Below are 12,543 nucleotides of genomic sequence, written 5' to 3' on the forward strand. Positions count from 1 at the left end.
TCCGCCGGAGCTTGACCTGGGCTCCGACGGCCACCGTTTGAGGCTTCTACCCTTCACCTTTAAACACATCACCACGGTAGGTTACAGTTTATGTTGGGGGCTCGGGGTCCGCGGTGTCGCCAACACCGTCACCATGAATACTAAAGGTGCCCCGTGCGGGGTTTAGAGTAATGACTTGAACGTACTATGCCCGTCATAGGCGTTACGTATCCCGAAACCAAACAAATCTTGACAACTCTGGTGTGAAGTAAGCTGGATGTACGTACATATATACTAGAAGAGAGTCGTCGTGTAAAGCGCGGAAAGTACCCATTGCGGACGTCTGGAATCAAGGGTTGCGTACGCAACCTTTCCTGTGGAAAGCTAGAGGGAGGCCTCCCATAGCACTTTTTGTAATTTCTTTTTTATCAGAAGCGTCTGTTGACTCTTCGACAGGCGCTGGAGTGGGCCTGGTCTGCTTCTTTCTGTTCCTTTTCTCGCTGCTCTTTTTCTCGTTATTTTGGCTCGTATGAGACAAGTCGCTGTTTTTTAGCTCGTATACCCTTATTGCGACTGTGCGATTCTTTTATAATGATGTCCGCCAGTTGCCCATGTATCAGTTACTGCATAGGAAACTAGAGACGCAAAGGGATATTCTTTATTCTAACTACAAGGCTTGAAGCTTGAGTGCAAAAAGGTCACATGGCATAACTGCGAACGATTCATAGATAACGAAAAAATCTTTCAATGGCGGTAAAAAGTATTGAAAACCTCGGAAACAACAGTTTGCCGTCAGAGAAATATTTGGTTCTCTTCGAAAGTCGTTACAGCCAACTTTTGAGGAGCTTCCAAAAAGAGGCAATACCATTCAAATTTCCTTCAGCGGTCAGCCAAGCAAGAACTTCTGTGGGCAGATTTAACTTCTTGAGCAGTGCAACAATCCATGTCTGGCAATTATTAGTCACAAGATGATAGGGTCCACAGTACTCCATCGAATGCACAGACTCCTTGACAACCTCCTGGGGTATTGCGCAGTCCGCGACTATTAGCTGAAACGAGAACAAAAAAAGGCATTCAGCATAAATTTGAAATGAGCTCTCTGTAGTTTTGAGTGACGGCTGCTGTATTTGCATATAATACACAGATTATTATACCGCATGGCATCAACCACAAAGTGTTCCTCTACAAAACGGGGAAAGCTTACAACAAGCGAACACGTCGTGGACTTCGAGGCGCTGGTTGACCAGCTGTATGAACCATATGTCCTAACAGACGACCTTAAAGAGTACAATTCCCTTTGGGGCTCTTCTCGCACGGATGCCCGAGGTCGCCTGATAGAGAAGTTTTTAACATCCTCTGGAGCATGCCTTTTCAATAAGAAACAGCCTACATACCATAACACAGGACATAACATATACTCATATCTTGACTTGGCTATTGGCTCCACAGTTCTCTTTCCTTGTCTTTAGGGGGGGTGTGCACGGACCCATATGGTAGTGACCACTTGCCCACCTCACAAACATACATAGGCAAAAGCCCATGCAGTCCATCTTACCAAAAGAGGTTCAATGAAGCAAGAGCTAACTGCAACACATTCACAGAGACATACAAACTACACCACACATCCATAGAACAGCTACACATTGAAGAAGCTACCCAACTCCTCACGGTGCACCGCCTCGTCACCGTCGAAAAGTCCATTTCCCACGCCTCTGGTGCCCCGGGCATTCAGAGGAGGCCGTGGTGGAACGAGGACTGCAGGCAGGTGCGAGAGGAACGGAACAATGCGTGGGGTATCCTTCGTCGGTACCACACGTCGAGTAACCTCCTCTTGTTAAAACGGACAAAGGCGTATGGAAAACGTGTGCGCCGTGGGGCAAACGGAGAGAGTTGGCGCACCTTCTTGGCATCCATAAACTCATACACAGACACACACAACGTCTGTACACATATACGTAAGCTCAAAGGACAACAGACACACAGCCTGCCCCTGGTTAGCACAACAGGGAACACACTCGAAGACCAGGCTAACACACTCGCACAAGACTTCAAAAACGTGTCCAGTTCAGCACCCTACATAAACAGTTTCATGAAACACAAAACATCTGTAGAAATTAAGCCCCTGCGTGATAGCTACAGGTCGCGCACTTCATACAATTCTCATTTCTCAATTCATGAGCTGAAGGCAGCCTTGACCACATGTAAGCCTTGGGCTCCAGGTGGAGACAAAATCACATACACCATGAAATAACACCTACACTCAGACACCTTTGAGACACTTCTACACCTATACAATAAAATATGGCTTTCGGGGCACATTCCACGCTCTTTGAGGGAGGCTATAGTAGTGGTTTTTCTGAAGGAAGGGAAGGACCCTTCCTCTCCTACCAGTTACCGGCGCATTGCTTTGACAAGATACCTGTGCAAGCTCCTCGAGAAGATGATAAACAGGAGGCTCGTGTAGTTTTTTGAATACAATGGTCTTCTCGAGAGCTGCTAGGCAGGCTTCAGTGGAGGCCGGTCCACTAACGATCAACTTGTCGCGCTCGAGTCTTATATAAAGGACTCCGTTATTCATAACCAGTTTTGCGCAACGGTATGTTTTGAGCTTGAGAAGGCGCATGACACCACCTGACGCTACACGATCCTCAGTGACCTTAAGTCATTCGGTGTCTCAGGCAACATGATGAGCACTCTTGCTAGTTATTTGCCCGAAAGAACATTTCGTGTGAGAGTTGGTAGGCCACTCTCAAGGGTTCATGTACAAAAAAACGGCGTTCCACAAGGTGGAGTTCCAGCTGCAGTCTGTTCATAGTTAATATTTACTCCCTTCGGAAGGCATTGCCACCTACATTCAATGTATGTAGACGACGTCCAGGTATCTTTTTAATTAGGAAATATGCCTATCTGTGAGCATCAAGTCCAGCTCGGTGTCAAAAAACTTGCCAGCTGAGCAGGCAAGAACGGTTTTAAACTTAACCCAGAAAAAACACTTGTGTTGTCTTCTCCAGGATGCGTGGGATCCAGCCGGACCCACACATTACCCTTAATGGCGTTTAGATTGCTGTGAGGAAAGAACAAAAGTTTGAGGTGCGTTTTTGGATGAAAAACTTACGTTCATCCCTCATATTAAACAACTGAAACATAAATGTCGAAAGGCTATCAACATTCTTTAAATTTTGTCACAGCAGTCCTATGGAACGGACAAGCAAGTCCTCTTGCGTATTTTTACTAGCCTAGTGGGGTCTTGATTGGACTATGGAAGTATCATTTATGTGTCTGCAACAAAGACAGCTCTATAAATGCTCGATCCAGTGCTGCACCTGGGGCTACGCCTTGCATCTGGCGCTTTTCGCACGAGACCAGTCCAGAACCTCTACGCTGAGTGTGATAAATGGTCCTTATTCACCAGAGGATTTACATAGACTTGTTGTATGCCTCGAAAATCATGTCCCTGACGAACCACCTTTTCAATTCCACCATTATTATTACATCCTTACAGCAACTGTTTTTAAGTCGTCCTTTATTCTCTGCGCCTTTTTCACTTAGGGTAATAGAGGAAGCCTCTGAGCTCAAGGTCTCCTTTTTTGACATTCACAAGACACCCATCACTGATTTTACACGACCATGGAATCTGCGCCCTGTGTACCGTGACCTGTCTTTTACACAGCTTGATAAGAACAGGGCACCAAGAATTGCGATTCTGCAGAATTTCTTGTTTTTACAGGATAAATACCGGTATGCAGAATTTTATAGTGGTCTTCCACTACAAACACAAAACGGAGAAAGCTTACAACAAGCGAACACGTCGTGGAGCAGGCTTCGAGGTGACGGCGATGTGAATTATGATTGATTTTATTAATTTATTATTTCGATTTATTAGGAAGTTTAACGCAGCAGCGCTACAAAGGCGATGAGACACACCGTCGTACAGGACTCCGGAATAATTTTTTCCACCTGGCTGTCATGGACGTCCGCCGCAATCTCAAACACTGTGCATCATGCATCCAATTCAATTCAAAAGAACACCGCGTAGACAGAGTTCCTCCATTCCAGTATCAGTCGAGCTTTTACGTGCTTTCAAATGCTTTAGACCACAAAACTGAAGTTGGGGTGGTTTTTATCTCCAACTAAATGGCATGCGGGTCTCCCATAGGTGGACGTTCAATGACACCGAAGTAACTCAAACGCGCAAGCACTTATCAAGAGAAGTCATCACCGTCAGCCTATGTACGCCCGCTGCAGGGCAAAGGCGTTTCCCATTGGTCTCCAATTATCCCGGTCATGTGCTAACTGCGACCAATTTATCCCTACAAACCGTTTGATCTCATCTGCCCATCTGACTGTCTGCTGCCCCCTGCCACGCTTGCCTTCTGGGATACAGTCTGTTACCCTTTGAGACATGCCCTGCCCACATTCGTTCTTTGTTAATTTCTGCTATGTCTTTAACACGCGTTTCTTTCCTGACCGATTCCCCTCTCTTCTTGTCCCTGAACGTTACACCTATCATCTTCCGTACTATAGCTCGCTGGGTCATCCTCAATTTCAGTTGAACCCTAATAGCGCGCCTCCAAGTTTCTGCCCCAGAGGTGAATACCGGTCAGATGCAGCTGCCATGAGCTTTCTTCTTGCAGCGGTAATGGGTAAATAAAGGAGCGGTAACTAAAGAAAGGGGTCTGAAGTTAGGGGGGGATCAGTGTCCACCAGATTTAAAGACAGGCATTACTTTTGCCGTTCGGCTAAAGACCTGCTGCGGATGCGTTGTTAGGAGTGCAGCGATGGCGTAGAGGTAAAGCATCCACCTAGCGTGCAGAAGGACCATGGCTCGAATCCCGGTGCTGCAAAAATACCACCAGACTTTTTGAAAAATCCCCGTGTTGACGAAAGTGCACGAGGAAGCTTGGGGTACAGCCTGATCCCAGCGACCATTGGCGGTAACGCACTCCCTCACCAGAGCAGGATGGGCCATGCTGGCGTAGTAATGGCCACAGCCTCCCATGAAATACGCCAAGGGAAGTTACAAACAGTAAACAGGAACCGGACGGCTTGTCTTTAATCACGGGCATCGTCAGGATTTACTTTTGAGGGGTACAAACCTATTGTATTCATAGGGAAGAGGGAAGGGTGAGAGGATCGGGAAATTGTCCAGTAAGTAGAAACTAGACGGTTTGTCTCCAACCAGGGGCACTGTCAGGATTTATTATTTAGGGGGTACAAACCCATTGTATTCGAAGGGAAGGGGGAAGGGTGAGGGGTCGGGCAATTCTGCTGCGGGAGGGGGACGGGCTTAGGGAAGGGCAAATGCCCCCTTCGCACCCCCGGCCGACGTCCATGTATAGTGACATATTATTTAGTGCAAAGAACGGGCATTTAAGCAGAAACTAAAAGCAATAAAAACTAACACTTGACCATGTTGGACCAATCGAACCAGCGTAGTTGGGAAGTTAAAAACATTCATATTTCGCAAACGTACGAACAGGGCCAAGTTGTCCCTCGCAGCTCCCCGCGAAGACGAGAACCCCCGCGTATTCTGCTAGCAGGCCACCATGAGAGGGCGAGTGAGCGAGTGAGTGAGTGAGTGAGTGAGTGAGTGAGTGAGTGAGTGAGTGAGTGAGTGAGTGAGTGAGTGAGTGAGTGAGTGAGTGAGTGAGTGAGTGAGTGAGTGAATGAGTGAGTGAGTGAAAACTTTATGATGACAAGCTTCAGGCGCTGATGGTTGGGCGCCCGCCCGGTTGGGCAAGACCTGATCCGCGCTGCTGCCCTGGCTCTCTCCGTCAGGCTACGCTGGACTCAGAGGTCATTGCTGGCCAGCTGGGGATGGGGTTTTCTGACACTCCCATACCATTTGGTGCAGGGTGCCGGGCGAACGTTTTTTTTCCCCATTCAATCGAACAGCGAGTGATGTATACCAAATCGAAATCGATAAAACAACCCAAAATTACTCTTTGTAGCCGCTTGAGACGACAGCATGATGCACGCCTTTCTTTCATTTTTCATGCAGGCTCGTCTTTTTACTGCGCTCTATTGAAAGATGGGGCGGGGGGAGTTATTTGGTAAAAAAATCCCCTAAATATTTTACGTAATAAGGGACTGTTACTTTCTGGTTTTCTAGTTATTTTTTGCGTGAAATGCGCAGGACGTTTTCTCTACGTCATTGTACAATTGTCCTCTCTAGTGCTTTACTGATACGGATGTTCCATGGCTTTTCCTCGCATTCACAAATCGTCGTCGATAGACGGAGGGGTGTTTTAAATCTAATTTTCCACGTCTATGCAACCCTATCCAACCCCAAACTGCTTCGATTATGCCGAAATTATCAATCTATAGACGCCAGTTTCATAAAGCGAGGTAACCTGGTTTGATTCCGACCATGGGAACAGTTTTACTTTTTCTTCACTTCGCCCACGGCCATTGTCATCACAAAAAAAAGTTGGTTTTTCTTCACGGCGTTTTAGGTGGACTAAAGATGACATCATCAAAATACTGAAATATTTCCTTTAAAAACATCACTGAAGGTTGCGTGTGGTTTCTCCCGCCGGGTTCTCACCTCTGTTGGGCTTTGGATCACAGAAAAATCGGCAAGGATCGTGTAGACCGAAAATGGCACGAAAGCTTGAAGTCGGGTTGTGGTTGTAGCGGAGAGGACGCAGTGTATTCAAAGGTTGGTACAAAGCACCGACACTGAACGTCCAACGATAGGTTGCACTAACGAGTAAATCGGCCTCGAAAACGGTCTACTTCATCTGGGCAGCAACGTGCAACTAACCAAAGATGCGGCGTAGCTAAAATTGACTCTGAGCGACCAGTGGCCCCATAGTGTGGATCGACATGTTTTTGCGGCTAATTCAAGTTGAATTCATTTCCAGGTCTCGAAAGTTTAGTGCAAAACTAGTACGATGCTGCCCTCGTCTCGCGATTCGAGAAAGAGTCTGTTGCCTGCAGTCTTTTCGGTGTCGTAGAAGTGGCGGCTGTCTGCCCCGGTCGTGTTCACCTACCAGTTCTATGTTCCCGGTTTCCTAGTTTGCCGTCGACTAGCACATCTGGTTTTCGCTTGCTCACGACGAGGCAGACATTTGGTGCCGATTTCCTATTCTGTCACCACAGAGCCAGACACGACAGTGTTTGCGCTCCAACTTCCTGATTTCGCGACGGGCAACGAGCGCCAGGTGTCGACGAGGCATGCGCATTGCCTTTGGCCACGCCGAATCTCAGGAATTTGTCGTTCTCTCCTTTGGGCGGAACATCCTTGGCGCTCCGGACGCTGCAATACGTTGCAAGCTGTTCAAACAGGGGAGCTGTTGTAGGTCGGCATACATGTAGAAAACGTGCCAACTGAAAATATAGTTGTGGTACATTGTTCGCCCCTATATACTTAGCACTGGTACAGAGTAAGGTTTTACTATGAAACGGAACGGCTCTGCGGGAGCAAAATGTCTTGAGAAACCAACGCCATCAAATAACATCAACGGATGGTGTGGCAATAAACATACGTGCCCCACCGAATCTTGCAGTAAAGCAATTTGTATCAAGAGCTTCCTTTTTTTCGCCAGAAACTAGGGTTGCGTGGTTGTTATGTTGTATACCGGAGTTGAGGAACAACTTGTGCTTGCTGAAGCCAGGGCACGCTTCTTTATCTTATTCTACAGGTGAAGAATGTAAAGTGCTCGTCGGTTACTCAGAATAATGAGCCTAATTATAACTGTTCTAGATCGGATGTCATAATTCTTTGTCGGACGAGCTCCAACAAATAGACGTGCGCCGAAGGACGTGGCTTTTGGAGCGATGACTGGGGGCACATACGAGAATAGATTTTGTTACTTTTTGATGTCGGGTTTCATCGCTCACTTCTGGAGCGAAAATTGCCTCTATGAACTTGACAGCTCCGAACCAAACTGCCACCCAAGTGCAATGCTGCGATCCACACCACCGCACGTGGCATTGTTATTTGCCTAGTTTGCAACAGAGTTGAGTGTCTCTCGTGACGTTGCAACCTATAGCTAGGGTAACATTCTTTTGCGTGTTCGTCTTTCATGCAGCCTTAGAAAAATGCCTTGAAAATCGTTTAAGCATGGAGAACTGGTACTAATGAAAATAAAGCCAGCTGCGCCCACTGCGAAATCAGCTCAAACAACGGAGCTGTAGTTCTGTTCTGTCGGATCTACCGTGAACCAGCGCCTGCCGTGAACGGCAGCGCCGTCGCCGCGCAAATTCTAGGGTTCACGCAAAACAATCCTAAAGCAAACGTCAGTGGCAGGGGGTTCCCTCTCCCTTCCCAGCAAGAAAAACAGGATATTACTCCAGCGAGATCACTGCGCCCTCTATCGGCGTTTATGAGAACCGCCTCGGCGGTGGTTTCCAGACCAATTAATGGTGTTACCACCACCAACTGATAGAATCCCCTGGCGTATTGGGTAGAGCCCTACACGGGCCTGATTTTTAGGACCAGGCACGGCCCGAGGGCACTTCATGTAGTCCGAGCCCTACCCAGGACCGTAACATCTAGCCTAGGGCTAACCACGGCCCGGGCGTCCAGAAAGAAGCCGTCTTTTGAACCCCATTCCCATCCCGGACCCGGCCATTTATTTCTAATCCTAAGAAGGGTCCGCAAGTGTTGTTTGTTTATTTGATACCCACAGCGCCATAAGACATTACAGTGGGGAGAATACAGTGGGGGAATGATTACAAGACAGAACAAAAGCTCAATTTGCAGTAAATACAGTACAGCCTAGCCAGCTAGTTGCAAGTACACTCAATACACAATGTAACGCAGATTGACAAAAATGTACAAAAACTTTTAGCGGGTAAGATAAAGTAAGACGAAAACAAATACAATAATTATACCGCAAAACAAAACACCCGTCATGAACTGAACAATTCAGCGGACTCTAACAAAGGAAAAAAGGAATCACTACCAACAGCGACAACAATCGCTGAAGGCAACCGATTCCACTGGAAAGCTGTTTTAGGGAAAAAAGAATTACTGAATGCTGCTGCCTTACATCGGTACTCCCGCAGTTTGTAAATGTGATCGACTCGTCCAGACACGTAATAAGGTGGAAAAATGTAACTGTCACGAGGAATACAAGTTTCAGATAAGTATACATCATGGAAAAGCTTCAGACGCTGCTTAGCCCGGCGTGTGACCAACTGTTCCCATACTAAACTTTGCTTGTCGCGCGTCATGCTGAAGTTGTGGCTCTTAACAGTGTTTCCCAGGACATAACGGGGCCCATGTTTTCCACTTTTTCCGATTTATCTTTACCGAGGGCAGTGGGCGGGTCCCATACGTACTCGCGTAATCATGTATCGACCGTACGCATGATTTGTACAGTAATTCCCGCGTGGACTGGAGAAAATCACGCGTGTTTCGCCGCAGGAACCACAGGGATCTACACGCCTTAGCTATCGCATAATCAGCATGACGGTGCCAACACACAGTTGGGGTGAAAATTACGCCCAAATACCTATACACAGAGACTATTTTTAAAACCTTCTTGTTTACAGCATGCGAAGGCGAAGCTTCAGCCTTCTTTCTAGGAAACGTCATAAACATTGTCTTCTCCAAATTAAGTTTCATGTGCAATTTTTCACACCATGTATTTATCTTGCCCAAGTCATCTTTCACTGCGCTCCGATTACTTTCGCAGTTTATTACTCTGTAAACGATGCAGTCATCTGCAAACATTATCATCGATGATTGTACGTCCAGGGTGATGTCATTAATATACATTAAAAACAACAATGGGCCGAGTACTGATCCCGGAGGGACTCCGGACGTCACATTGGTAGTGGATGACTGTTCACCGTTCACGATGACGTACTGCTGCCTTGAATGTAAGTATTCTGAGATCCAGTGAATAACTTGCGGGTTAATTTTGTATTGGGTCATTTTCTGCAATAATAACTTATGGGGGAACAAATCAAACGGTTTTCTGAAATCCAAAAAACTACAGTCGATACTGGTTCGGTTGTCCAGCACGCATGCTACCTCATGAGTAAATTCTATACTGGGTAACACAGGAATCGTCCTTGCGAAAGCAATGTTGATGTTCATTTAACAATAATTGGCTTCTAAGTGTTTCATTAGTGACGAGAATAAGACATGCTCTAAACTTTTTCAGCAAACGGCTGTTCACAATATAGGACGAAAATTTGAAGCAATTTTTCGTGGTTCCGATTTGTGAGTAGGTACAACAGCCGCCAATTTCTAATCACTAGGTAAGGAACAATCGCGTAAAATTTTTTCAAAGATTATTACTAAATACCGGAACACCATGTGCGCACAGGATTTCGAGAGCGTTAGCCAGTCCGTCAGGTGCAGAAGCTTTTGATACATCTAGGCCCTTTAGCAGGATTTCAACTCCTTGGCTATAAAATACAATATCGTCCATCTGAGACTCACCCGGAGAAGGTACAGATAAACGGTACGCGTTTGTTTGCGTACCTGAGACGGAAAAAACAAAGTTAAAATACGAATTAAAGCTTCCAGCTTTTTCAGCAGCACTTTCAATGACGACACCATTCTGTTCCAGAGCAGGGATTGAAACAGTCCTTTTTCGTTCCTTTCACATACTTCCATAGTTCCTTTTTATTTTGCTGAAGTCGTGATTGAAATGACTGAAAATAAACAGTTTTCGTAGCTGTGTTAGCACAGTTTAATTGAGACGCAATTTCCTTACGCTTACGAAAATTTCGAATGGACGGATTGCGCAAATGGTTGTGATAAGCCCTTTTCCGTTTCTGTGCTAAGGCATGTAACTGTTTTGTAAACCATGGCTTGCTTCTTTGACGCCTTTTAGATAACAGCGAAGACTGCACGTGACAGTCACGTAGATCCAAAAGCTTATCTTTCAAATTTGACCAAAGCTGCTGCATTGAAAGTTATTCAGCTAGTGTCTCGAAGACAACAAAGTAATTGTCAAGCTCGGCCCCAATGTCATCAGTATTTGCCTTCCCATCATTAAATATACGCCGGCTGTTAGTAGCAGTACTACTTTAGTACTTTGATAGCTCATGTCTATGCTGTGCGCGAGCAGGCACAGCATAGACTCTGGGGAAAATTTGTTTATTATATTTGGCTCAGTGCCCTTTGTAGCGCGCACCCAGACGGAGCACCTCGTGCGGTCAGCACTCATGGACTGAAATTCAAACAGTTTGGGTTAAGTATATAGTGCACGCACTTTACCTTGCAATGTCGTCAGTTGTCTGAATTAGTCCGTTTGTCTCAAATTGTCTGAATTAATCCGTTTACCGCTACGGCGCTCTTGTAGTGCCATGTAAGCTATGTTATACCAGCATAATCTAAAATCTTGATGCCGTACATGAAAGTCAAATTCAAGAGTACACGGCTATCTCACCAAGCAAAAAATATAAAAACAATTGCGTACAACTAACATCAGCAAGCGCGCGGAAGTAAACTCAAAACATTCCTTTCAACGCTATTTTATACAATTTACATAGGAAATATCAACGACCTATGCTTATGGCTGCAAGTCCTAGCCCTGCCCGCGCCAACGGGTTCAACCCCGAGCCCGGCCCGGGCCCGCCAAAAATGCTTTGGGCCCCCCGGCCCTGCCCGGCCCGCGTGCCTGGACGGGCCTGGCCTTTTGGGTCAGCCCGGGACCATGCAGTGCCCTAGTATTGGGAAACAGTTCCTACACCTGCATGACGCACTACCTTCAGTAGACGGACGCAAGAGATCGACCTATATTGCTCCGCTGATCGAACAGATTTCAATGAATTGCAGCGAACGGGGAACAAAGGGTGCGCCGCGCAACATGACGACCACAAGGGTTGGAGCTTCGGGCGTGTTCAAAGCAGATGAGAACTTCCGGTTAACGGCGGGCGATCGGTGCTCGTCACGCGTTACGGGCACTCCCTCTAGCGAAATAAATCAGTTCAAGCGCAATCGCTGTCGCGGGTGCCTGACTTTCCGTTGACCGCATCGGAATTGGGTACGGCGACCAACCTACCACTCTTATAATTGAACACAGCTTGAACACAACCAGTCAGGCAGCACTCAAAAGGCTGTAGACCACGGCCTTGTGGTCTGCATAATTTGTGAGGCTCGTAAATAGCCTCAGCTCTAATTAGCCGACAATAACTCGCCGATCCACACCAAGGGCCAGTGGTCACTCGCAGAGAATTTCGAAATACGCCGCAAGGTTTAGTGACTGCTCATTATTGCATACATGAAGCAGGCCCGCTCTACTTGTTCCTACAACCTGTCATCGGATGTTCTTTCGCGGCGATTTGCGGACACGATGACCACCGTCTTGATACATGGCGTTCTCAACGGTACCAGTACAGCGAGACTTCGACATGGCGTGCCATTTTCAGCCAACAAGATCCTCGCCGATTTTCCTGCGGTCCACAGCTCCACACGGGAGATAACACGGTGAGAGAAACCACACGCCGCCACAATGAGTGACGTTTTTTAAAGCGGAGCTTCCAGCCTCTCACTGGTGGCATATATAATCCACCCGAAACCACGGCAGAAAAGTCAATCTTCTCTCGCAGTGATGATGGTCGTCGTAGCTGAGCTTAACAAAAAGTAAAACTCTT

At 46.8% G+C, this 12,543-nt stretch overlaps 1 long non-coding RNA gene across 1 annotated transcript in view; it reads right to left on the reverse strand.

The window, feature by feature from the left end:
• Window positions 1–404: 404 nt before the first annotated feature.
• The window catches only part of LOC144139463 (uncharacterized), a 40,852-nt gene continuing 28,713 nt past the window's right edge, over window positions 405–12,543 (reverse strand). Inside the window, exon 3 of the long non-coding RNA XR_013316218.1 lies at window positions 405–1,028. This is a non-coding gene — a long non-coding RNA (uncharacterized LOC144139463). The remainder of the gene's footprint in view (window positions 1,029–12,543) is intronic.

Source organism: Haemaphysalis longicornis, unplaced genomic scaffold (genome assembly GCF_048455015.1).
Source record: "Haemaphysalis longicornis isolate Haplotype H1 unplaced genomic scaffold, Haemaphysalis longicornis Haplotype H1 scaffold_5, whole genome shotgun sequence".
In the NCBI taxonomy this organism is placed as follows: Eukaryota; Metazoa; Arthropoda; class Arachnida; order Ixodida; family Ixodidae; genus Haemaphysalis; species Haemaphysalis longicornis.